Genomic DNA, 13,446 nt, shown 5'->3' with positions numbered 1-13,446 from the left:
ATTGTGTATAAATTTTTTGATGACAGATTTGGTATACATGTGTAAACTGTGTGATGACAGATTCAGTACATACTTGTTTTGTGTAAACAATATAACAGATTCAGTACACCATTATTGTGTTTAAACTGTGATGACAAATTCAGTACAAACTTACTGTGTCTAAACTGTGTGAGGACAGATTCAGTAAACACTCTGTGTCTAAACAAAGTGATGACAAACTTAGTACACAGTTGCTTTATTTGAACTGTATGATGACAGATTTGGTACCCGCTTATCGCGTCTAAGCTATGATGACAGATTTGGTACACACTTACTGTGTGATGACAGTTTTTAAACCAGATTCCCAAAGATGTGGAAAATTTGTGGGAAGGCTGATAATATGCAAGTGTGTGTTGGTCTGGCAAATATATCTCAGAATAATGCAGCCATAACAGACAAGCAGTAATGTCAGTGCAACCACAGACATACTCAAAGCCTGCATGCTGATGAAAAAATGTCCATAAATAGAAAACAGAGATATATTCTGATATATACAAACCAATCTATGCAGATTGTGAGCAACACACCAGGAAAGCCCCAACTGCTACATAGTTAGATGCACAATAAAATGACAAATACCCCCATATATGTCAGTGCAACCACAGCCATACTCAAAACCTATATGCTGAAGAAAAAAATGTCCATAAGTAGATTTATTCCCATTAGCAAGGTACATGTTTGACAGGTATACAAAACCAACTGAGCATGTCTGTAATATGTGGAAAACACTGCCAGGATATAAACATGCAATAGCAATATTGCCATAAAACTACCAATATCTGCACTGTTTATTTATGTATGTATTTATTTATTTTTTTACATTTGGTTACTGGGAAAGTCCAACTGGACATGGGTCCTTTTTCAGCGGAGGCCTGGGAAGAAAAGCTCCACAATTAACATTCACACACACCTCATACAGTGCATTAATGACAAGTAGCATTATTTAACATATGACATAAAATCATATAGTAGCACCAACAATTTAAAATATTAGCTTCAACAGAAAGTAGTCGCTACATTTTAGCAACTGTTATTAAGTACAGCAAAGGTAAAGTACAGGTAGGTATAATTATAAGAGATGGGAGGAGACAGGTATGTTAATTACAAGAGATGGGAGGAGACAAGTATGTTAATTACAAGAGATGGGAGGAGAGAAGTATGTTAATTACAAGAGATGGGAGGAGAGAAGTATGTTAATTACAAGAGATGGGAGGAGAGAAGTATGTTAATTACAAGAGATGGGAGGAGAGAAGTATGTTAATTACAAGAGATGGGAGGAGACAAGTATGTGGCGAAGGTGTGATTGAGTACAGAATTAAGATTAGAGTGGGAGAAGGGAGGGGTCTTGGTGGACTGTCACAGTTGCAGAGCCATGAGATCAACAAATGTGATTTTAAGGACTTTTAAATTCATGTATGGAAGTTATAGCTATGATAAGAGGGGGAAGTTTATTCCATTGTTTGGCTATTATGTTAGAGTAGAGGGATGGACCAGCCGCATTATTATCTTTAGTTACTTTGAGGAGAAGTTTGTTAGTGGAGTGGCGGTTTCTGGTACAGGAGTATGGAATTATCATGTCTTGTAATGAAGCGGTTTTCTCGGGATGATACAGAAGTTTATATGACAGGGTAAGTTGAATATATAGACGTAGGTGAGGAAGTTCAAGCCAATTGAGCTGTTTGAGAGCTAGACATTGTTGTGATCTGTAAGAACTGTTAGTAGAAATTTGGCATTTCTGCTATAGCAGGCTTCTAGTTTGGTTAAGTCAGATTTTCTAAGGTTGATGAGGACTGAAGAGGCATATAGTAGTGTAGAGATGAGATGTGTGCATGTAATAGTGGTTCTAGTAGTGTTAGGAACTGTTTATTTCTATACAGAGTACCTAGTTGTTTATGGACTTTATGATGAGAGAGATATGGAGATCAAATTTCATGTTACAGTCAAATCACAACCCCAAGAAGCATTGTGTGGGTGACAGGAGATACGATTATTTTGTTTTTGGATATGATGTTAAATGAGAAGTGGGGACTGGTATGTCGTGTAGGTTGAAAGATTGTTGTTTTGTTTGGACTGAGAATTAGCTGTTGGTCAGTGAGCCAAGATTCAGCAGAGAGAAAGGAAGCTTGAGTTTGCTGGTGTAGTTCCAGGGGGGAAGAGGAGGCACAGACTAATGTAGAGTTGTCTGATGGATGAGAAGTGGAGTGTAGAGGAGTAAAAGTTATTGGTGAATATAGTAAATAACAGAGGTAAGGGAATGGAGCCTTGTTGAACCCCTATTGTAACTGCGAGCGGAGGAGATCGCTCGTGGTGCCATTTAACTGCTTGCTGTCTTCCTGTTAGGTAACTATGAAACCATGAGGGAGTGGATTGGCTAAGATTTAGTTCTGATAGAGCTTTTATAAGGTTGTTATGATTAACCATATCAAAGGAATTGGCAAGGTCTAGAAAGATGGCTGAAACATATTTACCATCATTTCTATGCCAATTAACTTTGAGTGAATGACATGAGAGTGGTGGTTGTACTATGGGAAGGCCTGAGTCCATGTGGAGTGTTAGTTTTGCTGTGTTGAGGTGTTCCATAATTTGTATGTGAATACACCTTTTTAATACTTTTGAGAGGGGAAATAGTATAGCTGTGGGGCGGTAATTTGTTAGTTCTTTCAAGTTGCCCCCTTTATGAAGGAAGTGAAGTACAAACTGTGTGTGTGTGTGTGTGTGTGTGTGTGTGTGTGTGTGTGTGTGTGTGTGTGTGTGTGTGTGTGTGTGTGTGTGTGTGTGTGTGTGTGTGTGTGTGTGTGTGTGTGTGTGTGTATGTGGAATCCATTGTAATCTGCAAAAAATTTAATAAAAATATTAATTGTGGCAAAGTGTCATTCACGTCATACTAACTGTAGATAACAATGGGTGCAGCACATTGTGGGGAACACAAGTAACACACTCACCCAAGGATATAGGGTGGCAGAAAAGCAGATGTAGGGTGATGGTGAATAAGAGGTGCACACAAGAGTGATAACTTAAGAGGAATGTCAGAGGGAGAGTCACAGGAGCATGGGTACATTTTTTTGGTGGAAATAATCCCCTTTCTTGTATGTTTAGAGACTAAATGGTAAGCCATGGAAAGAGGAGGAGGGGAAAAGGGTGTATAAAAAGATATAAAATGTACCCCAATACAGGACAAAAGTCTTTATACATAAAGGATATGAGAAGTATACAGACAACACACATATGGATGAAAACAGGTTAAGGAAAGATGATGAACAGGGTAGGGTTTGCATACCCATCATGATGCCCCTCAATAATGCATTACATACCAATGCACAAAGCAATGCTGAGATGTTACAAACTGTGTGACAGTCATACCAAAAGGAATATGACTGGTAGGTTTGCAGCACAGAACACCAATGGGGATTGCTGATATGGCAGTACACAGTGGACATCAAACATTATTATCCACTAATCTGCCAGCAGTGCAAGTGTAACCTAGGCAACAGGAAGGTTGAGCACGTCCAGCAAAGGAAATGTAGGAACAATAAGAATGAAAACGATTTAACAACTCCCGAAAACAATGTAAAACTGAGAAAGTAGCAGCCAGTCACAAGCCAGTAAAGGAACCAGACCACAATTCTTAAGCTTTCGTTCATTTAATACGACACCACGAACTTCTTCAGTATAAATACAAGAACATCAAGCCACCCTTAAATACATCACATGTGCAAACGCATCCAGTAACAAAAAACTTCCAATGAATTATTTAAATCACCACTAATTGAATCATAATAATTTAAAAATGCAAATATTAAAATTAAATAAAATATTAAACTTATACATATAAGTCATAAAATTTAGACATTCTACTGAAAGAACTTGTCATAAAAAGACTGGTCATTTTACAGACCATGTCAAAACCTTTGTAACTGGAGAAAACACTTAATGTTAATAGTCTCATTGAGTCCCGGTGGGTAATCTGCTCTTAATGCTATCTGCCATTTTGTTTCCCTACACGCTAATAAAGCTTTAAAATTGCCCACCAAAAGATCACAATCCACCTTTTCCAGAACAAAGAATGTGAATTTTGTTAAACTATTACATTGTGAAACATGACGTGCCAAAGCATTATTCCTATCCTTATTTCTCATTGCCAAAAAAATGTTCATAAATCCTTCTACTTAGTGACCTGATGGTATTACCCACATTAAAACTGGTGCACATGTTACACACTGCAAGATAAACAATACCAAAAGAATCACAAGTGAACCTGTCCTTTGCCCACAGAACTCTGTTGCAATGTTATTCAATTCTACAGAACCTGAATTAACTATGTATCTGCACTGCTCTCAATGACTACAAGCAAAAGTCCCAACAGGGTCTTTACCACCATTGTGTGACCCTTTTCTTGTTCTTTCAAGAATACTTTTTATGTTATGTGCCTTTTTATAAGTGAACAAAGGTTTGTTACCCAAGACTTTCACTAATTCAGAATGTCCAAGCAAAACCTTACAGTTCTCTTTGATTACACCCCTAATGATGTCGATCCCATCAGAAATGGGTAATGTGAAGGCTAACTCAAACACCATGTTGTTGTGTTTGACCCTGGACTCCACACTATAATTACCTTTCAAAACGGGACTCCCTGTACTCTCACGTAAAGATATAACTTCAACAATGATTTTCTGTAACCAAAAAATGGCATACCCTCTTTGCATGAAAAATCCAACAAGTTTGTTAACTTCAAAGTTGAAGACGGAATATTCACTAGTCAATCGACTCAGCCTAATGAGTTGTCCCTTGACCACCCCTCTTTTCATATGCTGAGGATGGAGACTCTCCCTGTGCAGGTACTGGTTGACAAAGGTAGACTTCCTATAAATGCTACTACTGAAGCCAAACTTGTCATCAAGTAGTTCCAAATGAATGTCAAGGAAGTCTATTACTTTGGCAAAACCACCTAGGGCAAACTTCAAAAAATGGGTGAAACCATTTAAATCATACAAAAATTGGTGAAAGCTTTCAAGGTTCCCTTGCCATAAAAAAAAAAAAAAATCGTCAATGTAACGCCTATAAAATAAGATGTTCCTGGCCAACGGATGTGTTATAAGATATTTTATCTCCCACATGGCCATAACAAGAATGGCAACCTTGGAACCCATAGCTACACCAGAAATTTGGTGAAAAATGCAAGATCCAAACTTAAAAACGTTAATATCCAAAATTGTCTCCATCAAAACACACAGTGTTGATCTTGCCATTGTCAAAATCAGGGTAACCAGTCAAATATGTAGGGAAACAAAATGGCAGATAGCCTTAAGAGCAGATTACCCACCGGGACTCAGTAAGACTATTAACATTAAGTGTTTTCTCCAGTTGCAAAGGTTTTGACATGGTCTGTAAAATGACCAGTCTTTTTATGACAAGTTCTTTCAGTAGAATGTTTGAATTTTATGACTTGTATGTATAAATTTAGTATTTTATTCAATATTAGTATTTGTATTTTTAAATTATGATTCAATTAGTGGCGATTTAAATAATTCATTGGAAGTATTTTGTTATTGGATGCTTTTTGCACGTCATGTATTTAAGGGTGGTTTGATGTTCTTGTATTTATACTGAAGAAGTTTGTGGTGTCATATTAAATGAACGAAAGCTTAAGAATTGTCTTCCGGTTCTTTTACTGGCTTGTGACTGGCTGCTACTTACTCAGTTTTACATTTTCTTCTAGAGTTGCATCGTTTTGGTTTTGGAGGTTTTTGGCAGTGTCATGGCAGAAAGTGAGCTTACACAAGACTGTATTGGATTTGACCACCCATTCTGTGTTAGACAAGTCTCCATTGTCTAACAAATCTTTTATGAGCAGCATTGTTCCGGCTATCCAAGAAGGTTTTTCTCATTGCCAGGGTAACCAAGGAGGAGACGTTCAGCTATAGAGCAGCATTGCTAGTAGCGTCTTAATGTCAATCCAGCAGTCGCTTAGTCAGTTGGCTTTGGCAAACAAAGATGGAGTTGGTTCTTCATTCAGCAGATCTAGTGATGACTGCATTCATTCTCATGGCATTCCTGGGATTGTTTCTGGTGCCATTCCTCAATGCGATGTAACTTCTCATGTTTTCAGTGAGTTTCAAAATCCATTTAGACTGGTCAGCAATGAATCGCAAGTAAGTGTCGCTACTGAAAGCAGTGGTTCAGACGATTATAAAATTTGTAAAAATAATCTTTTTCTATTGGAATAGCTTTCTTTGAAAACTATTGCTTTACAAATGGAGGTGGCTTACTTGGAAGAGTGTATAAGACCTTGTTGTGTTCCCTGTGATTTAAGGCTATATAAGTTTTCTAATTGTGTTAAACAAGGGGACACATTGTATCAACAGTTGATTGAACTTTTTAATGGTACTGGTCTTGCATTAATGAAAATGTTGATCGCCCAGTACAAGTCTAACATGTCTAATCTAAAAATTGATATGGAAACATTGGACGCCAAGGTTAGGGGGTCCAGATGTTTCCTATGTTTTTCATCTTTATATGAAGGCATTTCTGTCAAAGTGAGCAGGCAGAGAATGACCATTATTAATAGAAAGCAGGGGAAATTAAAGAGGGACTTGGCAGCTTATAAAGACAAGACGACTTATCGTTTAACTAAACGTTTTGCACAAACACAAACGTTGGAAACATCAGTTGTAAAGGATAATAGCAACATTTTAACAGAGGCAGTTATTTCAGCTTCTGTTTCTAGTAAAAATGGTGTAGCCACACCTTCAATTTTAAATGGTTCTTCTAATGTTGTTCCTTCCACTTCTACAGGGAGTGGACCTTTTTAGTGGACAGATAAGGAGTACAGAGAACCCCAAGGTTGAAAGATATTCAGGCCACATACAAGAAATAGCAAGGGAAGAAAAGGAACAGGAACAATAAAAGTTTTTGTATAGACATTTTGAACTTGTCTGAAATGAGTTTGACAGAGGACACCTACAAGATCTTACAATGTGGTTTTACATATATTCCTTCCAATAAAGTGAATGTAATAAATATTTTGGTGGACTTGAAATTATACTTGAGAAAATTGAATTTGAAGTTCATTTTTGATGGTTTGTCCACATCTGGTTTATCAGCAGATGAATGTAAATGTAGAAGCACTTACAATCCTGCTTTATGTCCTTTGCATGTGTTTGGGACACTATGTGAACAGCATCCTAGGAATATCAGTAGATGGTCTTACAAAGCCGATAACCTTACTAGTGGGGAAAGGAAAGCCTTGTTTGATTTAGCTACCAACAATGATTTGAGAGTTATGAAGGCAGACAATGGTGGGTCTATAGTTATTTTGCAGACTGTTGATTATAAAAGGGCTATGTTGCAGCTCTTGAGTGACCAGAGAAATTACAAACAGGTCAATATAAATTATGTTCAATTGTGTTTCAAGCGGATTGGCATTTTATTTGATTTGTTTTGTCAGGGCAAAATTGGACATTCAATTTATGTTTTTGCAAGTGGAATATCCAAAGTTAGCAGTTCTCTTTGATATTCCTAAGGTCCACAAAAGCAGAACAGCCCCCCCTTTTATACCCACAGTGCCTTCAGCCCACTCTAAGATGGAACCAATTTTGATTTGGCTAGATAAAATGTTGAATCCTGTTGTCCAAGATTCAAGGTTTTATTTGAAAGATTCCTGACACCTATTAGAGTTGTTACGTGACCTTAATTTGGAAGATATAGATATGTCCGCAACATTTCTTGTTACACTTGACGTAACTTCCATTTACACAAGTATTGACCAGGAAATAGGAATTGATTTATTTAGGGAATATTTGACTGGTTACACTGATTTTGACAATGGCAAGATCAACACTTTTTGTGTTTTGATGGAGACAATTTTGGATAGTAACTTTTTTAAGTTTGGATCTTGCATGTTTCACTAGATTTCTGATGTAGCTATGGGTACCAAGGTTGCCAATCTTGTTATAGCCATGCGGGAGATAAAATATCTTATAACACATCCTTTGGCCAGGAACATCTTATTTTATAGGCGTTATATTGACGATTTGTTTGTTTTTTTATGGAAAGGGAACCTTGAAAGCTTTCACCAATTTTTGTATGATTTAAATGGTTTCACCCATTTTTTGAAGTTTGCCCTAGGTGGTTTTGCCAAAGTAATAGACTTCCTTGACATTCATTTGGAACTACTTGATGACAAGTTTGGCTTTGGTAGCAGCGTTTATAGGAAGTTTACCTTTGTCAACCAGTATCTGCACAGGGAGAGTCTCCATTCTCAGCATATGAAAAGAGGGGTGGTCAAGGGACAACTTATCAGGTTGAGTCGATTGACTAGTGAAGATTCCATCTTCAGCTTTGAAGTTAACAAACTTGTTGGATTTTTCATGCAAAGAGGGTATGCCATTTTTTGGTTACGGAAAATCATTGTTGAAGTTACATCTTTATGTGAGAGTACAGGGAGTCTGATTTTGAAAGGTAATTATAGTGTGGAGTCCAGGGTCAAACACAACAACATGGTGTTTGAGTTAGCCTTCCCATTAACCATTTCTGATGGGATGGACATAATTAGGGGTGTAATCAAAGAGAATTGTAAGGTTTTGTTTGGACATTCTGAATTGGTGAAAGTCTTTGGTAATGAACCTTTGTTCACTTGTAAAAAGGCACATAACATAAAAAGTATTCTTGAAAGAACAAGAAAAGGGTCACACAATGGTGGTAAAGACCCTGTTGGGACTTTTGCTTGTAGTCATTGAGAGCAGTGCAGATACATAGTTAATTCAGGTTTTGTAGAATTGAATAACATTACAACAGAGTTCTGTGGGCAAAGGACAGGTTCACTTGTGATGCTGTTGGTATTGTTTATCTTACAGTGTGTAACTCGTGCACCAGTTTTAATGTGGGTAATATCATCAGGTCACTAAGTAGAAGGATTTATGAACAGTTTTTGGCAATGAGAAATAAGGATAGGAATAATGCATTGGCACGTCATGTTTCACAATGTGATAGTTTTAAAATATTCACATTTTTTGTTCTGGAAAAGGTGGATTGCGGTCCTTTGGTGGGCAATTTTAAAGCTTTATTAGAGTGTAGGGACCCACGGTGGTGGTGCTGCAGTAGCATTGTCGCCTCACAGTAAGACGCTGTCCAGTTCGATTCTTAGCTAGAGCATCTTCTGCGTGGAGACATGTGTGAATGGGCGTACCTTCGTTGAAGGTTGCGTGTCAGGGCTGGTAGCTCAGCAAGTAAAAATCAACTACCAATCATTAGCGGACCGGAGTTCCGCTGTGGTGACCCCTAACTGGGAAATGCCAAAAGACACAACAACAACATTAGAGTGTAGGGAAACAAAATGGCAGATAGCCTTAAGAGCAGATTAGCCACCGGGACTCAATGAGACTATTAACATTAAGTGTTTTCTCCAATTACAAAGGTTTTGACATGGTCTGTAAAATGACCAGTCTTTTTATGCCAAGTTCTTTCAGTAGAATGTCTGAATTTTATGACTTATATGTATGTTTAGTATTTTATTTAATATTAGTATTTGTATTTTTAAATTATTATGATTCAATTAATGGTGATTTAAATAATTCACAGGAAGGATTTTGTTATTGGATGCTTTTTGCACATGTCATGTATTTAAGGGTGGGTTGATGTTCTTGTATTTATTCTGAAGAATTTGTGGTGTCGTATTAAACGAATGAAAGCTTAAGAATTGTGGTCTGGTTCCTTTTCTGCCTTGTGACTGGCTGCTACTTTCTCAGCAATAAGGATGAGGTCAGATTAGAACCTCCATCCCTGCATGCAAGAGGTAAATGACTATTCACAGATCCAAGCAGCAGTACTGCAGCAAAAGAGGTCTGTGGGTATGTAATAAACCAATAAATGTACATACCACATAGAAAAGAGATATGGGATCCTGAGGTCTCGGCAGACTTTACATGCCAGATACCGAACATATAGTGTTCAGATATGCACTGTAGATATGTGACATGAAATCATATAATACGAGCAAAATGTACAGAACGATCAGCATAACATTGCATAGCACTGCTGGGGTATGTAACATGGCTTGGTGAAAATACAGATACATTACAAAATATCATATGAATATAAGAAATGAGCAAAAGCAAACCTGTGCAGGCACAGGTATGCTGGAAGCCTGGAAGGTATGTCTGGGGAATGAACAACACACAAGTAAATGTGCACACATATGAAAACATCACAATAACAGCCATAATGTGTGGATGTGCATTGCATGAGTATGACAGCCTATCATGGTGGCAGAGCATCGTACAAGTACAGTAAACCTACAGGCCAGTGATCATGCTGTAGACACATATGTGTGCCATGCAGTTGTAACACATAACATGTGTGCCATGCAGTTGTAACACATAACATGTGTGCCATACAGTTGTAACACATAACATGTGTGCCATGTAGTTGTAAAACATATGTGAGCCATGTAGATGTAATACATAGCACGTGTGCCATGTAGATGTAACACATAACACGTGTGCCATGTAGATGTAACACATAACACATGTGCCATGTAGATGTAACACAACACGTGTGCCATGTAGATGTAACACAATACGTGTGCCATGTAGATGTAACACAATATGTGTGCCATGTAAATGTAACACATAACATGTGTGCTATGTAGATATAACACGTGTACCATGTAAATGTAACATAACACATGTGTGCCATGTAGACGTAACACGTGTGCCATGTAGACGTAACACATAACACATGTGCCATGTAGACGTAACACATAACAAGTGTGCCATGTAGACATAACATGTATGTGTGCCATGTAGACGTAACACGTATGTGTGCCATGTAGATGTAACACATGTGCCATGTAGATGTAACACATAACATGTGTGCCATGTAGATGTAACACATGTGCCATGTAGATGTAACACATAACACATATGTGTGCCATGTAGATGTAACACATAACACATATGTATGCCATGTAGATGTAACACATAGCAAAAATCTGTAAGTGGGATGGGAACAGACAAGCTGTAAAACCATTCTTGAAAAAGCAGCCAAATATAAACACAGAGCATTCATGCTCAGATAAAAACATCTTGCATGCATGTGTTATGAACAAAATACGAACTGCAAATGTAACATAAAAATCACTACAAGTGCATGCATCAAGGGGTCGATGTATGACACGTGCATCATTCATATGTGATGGTTTATAAGATGTTTGTGTATAAATGACAGAACCAACACAGTAATGTGCAACAGGTAAATAGCAAGTAGGATAGGTACATACCAGCCTGTAGGAGTATCACATCCCATATATAGTGCCATGCAAACATCAAACACCAGAAGGCACACTCACAAAAGATGATAAGAATATTACATGTTAATATGTATGACTGATCAAATGACAGTCAGACATACTCACCTATAGCATACCACTAGCAGGACCAATAATTTATTTTCGTACATTTTAAGGGGCAATTTGTGGGATGTCTTTGTTAGGACCATACAGATATACAGCCATACAAAGCAAAACACTGCTAAGGAATGTAAACATATGTAACAGGTGGCAAAGGTGTGCAGATTTGAGTAAATAAGGTATAGGCACAATACAGTGGTATTGTGCCATAAGAAAATGGCTGAATATTACTGTGATTCAATAGACGTGATGCTGTGCCATAAGAACAAGGCTGAATACTACTGTGATTCAATACACATGGTGTTGTGCCATAAGAACAAGGCTGAATACTACTGTGATTCAATACACATGGTGTTGTGCCATAAGAACAAGGCTGAATACTACTGTGATTCAATACACATTCATAGGTTCATAGATAGGTACTAGGCTATCTACCCAAAGGCATTTATAAGCCTAGCCGGAATGTGTTGGCTTTCGCCGCTCCTTAGGTTGGTTCCCTATGCCTCTGTCCAGCAGAGCCATTGAAGGGATCCCTGGGGTAAACTTTCTGTTTCCCATCCACTTGTCAAGGTTTCTCTTGAAGAGAGTTAGTGAGGAGCTCTGCCTAATGTAGATTGGAATCTTGTTCCAGAGCATGAGAAGTCTCTGGGACAGGAATCTATCCCTTCAGCATGTCCTATTTATTGTTGTGGTGATGTTTAGATCTCTGGAGCGTGTGACTCGAGGGGATATGGTTTTCTTTAGGTGGAGCATGTCCATCAACTCTGCGTTGAACATGGCCTTGTATGTCAGGCAAAGATCACCTCTGAGTAGGTGATATGCCACCAAGTACAGCTGGAGTTTCTTCAGTCGAGCTGCATAGGACATCTGCTTGAGGCCAGTGATCCTCTTGGTGAGGTACTTCTGTGGTCTTTCCAGTTGTTGCAGGTGTCTTGTAAGGTACATCCCAAATGGGGCATTGTACTCTATGATGGGTCTTATGAGTGATGCGTAGTGGGGCCCAATGACCTCTTTCGATCTGGATGCAAACCCTTTTGTGATTAGGTGGGCCACATAGAAGGATTTTCTAACCACTTTGGCAATGTGATTATCAAAGGAGAGGTTGCTATCAACTTGGGTCCCTAGATCCCTTATTACATCTTCCATATTTAGGGGGCTACCACCTATGTGGTAGTTTGTGGGTACTTTGTTTTTTCCAAAGGGGATGACTATGCACTTTTTGGCATTAAACTTGAGGCCGTGGTTTTGACACCAGGTATCTGTCTCAGTGAGACCCTTTTGGAAGATGTCTGTGTCAGCTGGAGAGTGAATTATAGCCCCTAGTTTGCAGTCGTCTGTGAACTTGGTCAGTCATAGTCATGCTGTGCTTGCCTGTACCTGTGAGAAGTATATGCCGAACAGGAGGGATCCTAGGACTGAGCCCTGGGGAATGCCACTTGTAACCGGTTGAGAGTCAGACCTAGCTCCTGCAACTCTTACCATGTGGGTTCTGTCTGTAAGCCAGTTGGCAACCCATCTCATGATGTAGGGGTTTATGTTCAGGCTGGTGAGCTTGTCTATAAATAACTAAGTGGGGAATGATGTTGAAGGCCTTTGCGAGGTCTAGGTAGGCTGTGTGAACCACCTTTCCCTCATCTATAGCCTTGGTAACTGTCTCAAAGTCCACCAGGTTTAGAAGGCATGATCTGCCCTTAACAAAGCTGAACTGGCAGGGTCCAGTGTTTGGAGGTTCCCAATGTCTCTGTTAATGAGATCCATGGTGATGCACTCCATAGCTTTGCAGACCAAGCTAGTCAGGCTTATAGGGCGATAGTTCCCGGGGTCCGTTATGGCTTCATCTTTGTGGAGCAGAATAACCGTTGCTGTTTGACACTCCGTGGGCACATAGCCTGTGGAGAGGCTGAGTTTAAACAGTGTGTTTAGGTGAGGGGTTAGTTCATCTTTGAGCTTGTGTAGTATGCAGCCTGGGACACCATCCGGTCCCATTGATGCTGTGCTTTTGG

The sequence above is a fragment of the Protopterus annectens genome, chromosome 6.part0 (assembly GCF_019279795.1).
Source record: "Protopterus annectens isolate FY-2018-M chromosome 6.part0, PAN1.0, whole genome shotgun sequence".
In the NCBI taxonomy this organism is placed as follows: domain Eukaryota; kingdom Metazoa; phylum Chordata; order Ceratodontiformes; family Protopteridae; genus Protopterus; species Protopterus annectens.
Note: the sequence above shows the minus strand (reverse complement) of the source record.